The sequence below is a fragment of the Petaurus breviceps genome, unplaced genomic scaffold (assembly GCF_028583685.1).
Source record: "Petaurus breviceps papuanus isolate PSGF00001 unplaced genomic scaffold, PetGlider_PUasm1.0 551, whole genome shotgun sequence".
NCBI lineage: Eukaryota > Metazoa > Chordata > Mammalia > Diprotodontia > Petauridae > Petaurus > Petaurus breviceps.
Genome location: NW_027186372.1, coordinates 20,736,097 through 20,742,096, shown reverse-complemented (window position 1 = coordinate 20,742,096; position 6,000 = coordinate 20,736,097). Strand labels below are relative to the sequence as shown.

General features: G+C 34.1%; 1 protein-coding gene across 2 annotated transcripts in view; it reads left to right on the top strand.

The window, feature by feature from the left end:
* GABRG2 (gamma-aminobutyric acid type A receptor subunit gamma2) overlaps nt 1–6,000 on the top strand; it is a 144,781-nt gene that overhangs the window by 929 nt on the left and 137,852 nt on the right. The window lies entirely within an intron of this gene.

The following is a 6,000-nucleotide window of genomic DNA, read 5'->3' as shown; positions in this document are numbered from 1 at the left end:
GAGAGAGAGAGAGAGAGAGAGAGAGAGAGAGAGAGAGAGAGAACTCGGGGAGGGGGAAGGGTGGGCTGCATTTCCACCATGAGATATTGGGTATGGGGGAGGCGGCGGTAAGCGACCACTGTGTAAGAGGAAGATGCAGGGGATAATGCAGGGGACTGCAGAATATTTTCCTCATTATTACAGATGGATTTGGTGTTAAGTAGATTTATTCATATCTGCATTTTGAGGCCACAATAAGGTTTTGGTGGGGGGCTACGGAAGAAGCCAACATTGACGGGCTGAGAGAATGAAAGAGATATGGGAGTAGAACGTTGCCCCGACTTCCAACGATTTTCCTTAACCTCTCTAAGTATGCCATACTACCTCCCTTGTGGACAAGTGCTGGGACCCTTTTTGTCCCTCACAATTTCCTACTGAGCGAAAGCCTTCAGCACCAAGGACAGCAGCACGACGCGATGGGCCAAAACCAGTTCAGCGGATTCGCGTTTCTTTCCTAACTGTAGTGGGCATGGGGTAGGGGAGATAGCTGGTCGACAAAAGAAAATTGCAATAGTCGTCCAGTTGTGCTAATATGTTGCCTCTCATTCTATCTGGGGCTACATTCCCAGTTAGTGTTCACTTGGGTATGGGACAGATTAAGAGTAGAACTGACTGGTTGAATGCAAGCATCCCTTGGGAAGAGTGAGTTCTGCCGCAGTGTTGAAGAATATGCTGAACTTGGCATATGTGTCAACAGAACTGTGAAATATACATTTAACTTCTTACTATTTGTCTGCACTGAAGTGAGTGAAAATAAGAACTGTCAGAATATGAGTGTAGTAGGGCAATGGACAAACTCAATATTTTAAATGGATTTTCTCCCCCTCTTCTACCTCAGTTATCAGTAGCAGCAGAAAAGTCTTCTTATTAAAATCTAAACTACTCTCTTAGAAGGACTTCAGTGGCCTCAGGTAGTTAGGCCAGAGGCTTTCATTTTCCATTACTAGCCCCTTCTCTACACTGTCATGTCCTAATAACTTTGAAAAAAAAATAGCTAGAAAAGACAGGGTCCCATGGCAAGGCACAAACTTTTCCTGGGAGGGTATACTGTTGTAGAGTAGTAAGTAGTAAGGAATGGTAGGAGTGGTGATGATTAATAATGGCAATTTCTCCATGAATACACACCCTCCTTTGCTGGCCCCCGTATATGTCCCTTGGAAGACAATGGGAAGTGCCAGACTGTAGTAAGGATGGGGAACCTGGCAAAATGAGGATCTGATTTGGCAGAAGTACCAGGCAGAAGTAGTACCAGGCTGAAGTACACACACCTTTTTATCTCTACCAGTTCCCCCTCTTTACAATAACAAACTGTACTTTCAGAAAGAAACTCGGAGTAGTTGGTTCCTTTGACAAGATCAGATTTTGTTTATCTTCAATAAGCCTTTTATCCATTGAAAAACTGTACTTTGTGGAGAGCAAATTATGTTTTCTGGGTTGCCATTTCTGGTACATGTAGAATCATTTATATTACATGTATTGTACTTCTTAGTAGGGTAGTCAGTAAATTTTCATTCAGTTGAATGCGTTAGAGTTTTTATCCCAAAGTATCTTTTTAAATTAGTCTGTGTGTGTGTTTGTGTGTGTGAGTATGTGTGCATGCATGCATGCTGTGGGTGTGTGTGTGTGTTTATGTGAGGGGTGTTAGTCCATATTATCAAGTTGAAACAAAAGTTACTGTGTTCATGACAAATAACATGTATGTATAAACACACACATATATAATTTAAACAACCTTCTCATTTTCCTCTTCTACCCCTGCCTCCATTCTAATATCAGATAAAATATATGTTTTTTTTTTTTGCTTCCAGAACAGGAAAAGGAAACTTTAAAAATTATTAAAATTGTAAGACTATAAATGTTAATAAATATCCGTAATATATTGAATTTTAATTGACTACTTCTATGACAGTGAGAGATGCTTGATGTAGAAGATGTCATTTTTAAAATGTCCTCTTTTATGGCTGATTAATCATAGTTGTTAGTGTGTGCATAATATGTAGTTTGCAATTTCTATGCCTTTGTGGACATTAAGTGAATGATTTTTTCCTCCATATTTGAGTGTTTACTTTGTCAAAAAAAAGGAAGACAGGATATAAATCTGGCAATCTTGGGATCAGCACTGAAAAGAGTAAGTTTTGGAGGTATACTTATGGGGGAAATACAATTATGGGTATACAGTGTCAAATAATTTTAAAATAAGCTAATGTCAGATTTACAAAACTTTAAAAAAGCATTTTTCCCTTCCTCCCTTAGCCCCCTGAAAATTGATTTTATGTATTTGTTATTTGGGTCTCATGTAAATGCAAACTAAGAAACATATAATTTGACTGAGAAACATAGACAACACCTATTTCAAAGGTTGGACAGAAAATGAATAAATTGCAAAATTGTCAAGAATTGTGTTTACAGTTTAAACCGCAGTTCCAAGACTTCAAGAAACTCAGCACAAAACATGTTGAATGTTTATTACAACTACATTATTAAAAATTTGTCATTTAAATAACCACAAATAATATTTTAATTAACCATACATGAACGTTATTCTTATAGAAAACACTATATATAGGATATATGGTATGGAATTGACCTTTCCTTTACAGATCAGTTTTAAATAATTGTGACATACCCCAGGAAAATGAACCTCTTTTTTTACATATGATGTCATTTGATGACAGTTTAGACCTTTCAACAAACCAGAATCTGTAATCATTCAGATGATATAAGTATAAAATATTGGAACAGAATGTGTGTGTGAGAGAGTGACAAGCAGACAGACAGAAACACAGTTACAGAAGGAGATGGAGGGAGACAGAGAGATAGAGACAAAGAGACAGAAATAGAGAAAAATAGAGAGACCTTAGAGATCAATGAGTCCAACTCCCTTATTTAACAGATAAGAATTGCAAAAGTTTCAAAACCATCCCTTATAAACTTCAATATTTGCAATTATCCTCCCTCCCAGGACCTTACTCCCTACAAGACCTCGGCCTAAGAAAAATGAGATTGCAATCCACTCTAGAAATTTCTTTATAGACAATGAGTCAGAATAAGTGTAAATTGTATAGGAGATTTAAAAATTCAGTAAGAATCTAAGGGATTCTCTATTTCAATAAAATTATAAATAAGCTCATTATTTGTCAATGCTACTCCAGAAAACAAACAAACAAACAAACAATTTCCCCCTTCCAATTTGCATTGTAACATGATTTATATTCTTAGGAAAATATTCAAAATTCACAAAAACTTTTTAAATTGCATCTTATAATTTTCCTACATTTTGGGTTTAAGTGGATATAATAACTATGTAGTGATTTTTTTGGTGAATTTTTAAGTTTCCTCTCATTTTTGAGACTATGAGCATATATGCAAATGAAACTTTGTTGCTGCTTAATACATATTGATTCACTGATTAGATGAACTTTCTAATATTAAAATCACCTATTTAACATGCTTTATTATTTGGAAAATAAAAGATATAAATTGTAACATTATTGACTATCCACTGACAAATATCCAGAAAAAAAGTTGAAAACTTCAGTCTATCACCTAAGTGTTTCCCAATATCTAGTTGATTGACATCTCATGGTTGAAAAAATAATTGATTTACTGGACTTTTCATTATTTCCTTCAAATGATTTGTCACAATGACAAAAATGTGCTATATAAATTTAATTTCAGGGAAGAAAGATGCAGATAAGTTAATGGACAATATTTTGCTTAAAATATGCATCTTTGATCTCATACATTATATCTATTTGTGCTATACACAAGATTTTCATTGAAATTCAGTCAGTTAACTAGAATTTTTAAGGTTTTATTATGTTCCAGACATGTTGCTGATCACTTGGGGAAGAAAGAAAGACAAAAATATGGCCCAAAATGAAGGAAGAGCATGCTCAATGTTATACATACAAATTTGCCAATGGAAATTTCCTTTGTTCACTTTAAGTGACATGTTCAATTCTTACCCTGACGCATGTAGGCACTGACCTCTAGAAAGCTTCCCTCATTGGTTATGGCATCACATTCTTATAATACCTACTCCTAGAAAGAATAAAATAGGTGGGTAGCTTAAGATAGGAATTTCTGAGTAGGACTAGAGTTAGTCAGACATACAAAATAAGTCTAGTGCTAATGTAGTGACCTTTAGTGATGGTGGCGGTGGTGCAGAATGAAGTAGGCCACCTAAGTATAGATAAAACCTTTTGGGTAAGAAATAAAGGAAATTACAGCTTTCATGATGATCTACAGTGAAATTAGCCCCGTAAGTGGACAAAGCACTTCCAGTCTAGGCAAGGATGTGAAACCTGATATCAATCAATCAGTTAATAAAAATAAAATTCTCCATTTACTAGCTATTTTTTTCTCCCCAAAATTACTCTTCCTTCTCTTATTCTTAAGAAACCATATTCACCAAGACAAAGAAACAAAGGAGGTCTTATTTAATTTCTTTTTAAAATGAAAGGCTGGATCTGGATAGTCTTTAAAGTCTATTTCAACTCTAAATTCTATTATTTAAAATTTTCTGATCCTAGGTCTATGATCATTATGAAATTGTTTCCAAAATCTTACAAAGTAAATGTTTGTCATAAACAATGGTTATGAATGCAGGGTTATGAATGGAATGGCCAAGAGTTATGAAAAAGCATTGATTGGAAAATGGACAATGTGGGACTAAAAATGCAATGAAAAAAATTCAGAAATCAAACTTGTTCAAGTTTGATTCTATTTACTATTTCAATAAGGCTAGATTTCTCAAGTTTGGTACCTTATAAAGGGACACGTGGGAAGAAAGGAATTGCATCTCAAATTTAGCAGAGTACAAGAGACTTTCTAAGCTTAGCAATAGCATAGTTCCAAGAAAAAAAATTCCAAATGTCCCTTAAAATTTCAAATCATCCTCTTAGATCTTATTGCATTTATACTCATAATCTATAGAAATGTTTCATCTGACAGTGGACTGTGCGCATCTTGAAGGCAAACAGAATGCTGAACTTGTTTTTTTTTACCCTTTGCACATAGTAGGTGTGCTATAAATGATAATTGAAATAATTTTTTTAACCTTGTGATATAGTCATCACAGGTGGAAAAAAAGATATAGATTGTATTAAGTGGCTTGCTCAAATTCAGTCAGTAAATTAAATGACAGGCTGGGGCCATTAGATCAGTGATGTCAAGCTCAAATAAAAATGAATTTCTATAGCCAAAATAAACACATATCAATAATATTTATATTGCATTGTATTTTTTATTTATTTTCTTTAAAATTTCCCAATTACATTTTAATCTGGCTCTGCTAGGGTGAATTTGACACCTATGCATTAGACAAGGTTTCTTTAGACCAAGGCATTATACAGAACAATCTGTCTGCCCAGTTTTAGGATCAAAGTTTGATCATTTGGGGACTCTGGGCATAGTACTGTTGAGAAGATTTTTTTCAGTTCCTATCAATATGTATTAAGTGCCTGTTGTATGCAATTTTTGAAAGTTAAATTCTGAATTGTGCTTAGTGTTCATTTGCAAAAGTAACAGGCCCAGTTCCTATTTCTTTCATTGTTGCTAACGAGAAAAGTTGACAAAATAGTTCCTTTGTCTATGTAGAAATATATCTTTCTCCCCCCTTATGATGAGGTTATATAGTCAAACACAAGTAATAATGATTCAGATAGTTAAATCAGTACCTGGCCTGTTATTTGTCTATAAAAGAAGCAAAATTTCACAGATGAGTCAAATTCACTGAATGGTTGATTATTCAACATTTATCTTGCAAAAAAATGATTTAAATAGAGATCCTATTAAAATTTAAATAATGAAGCAATTTCAAAGATAATTAAAGAAAAAATAATTGCCTTGCCTTAAATATCTGTGTATTTAAAGTAAAAATGTTTTTGCCTATAAGTAATTTATTTATTCCTCCAGATATAGTGAAATGATCCAAAAGATTGAATTTCAAAATTCTCA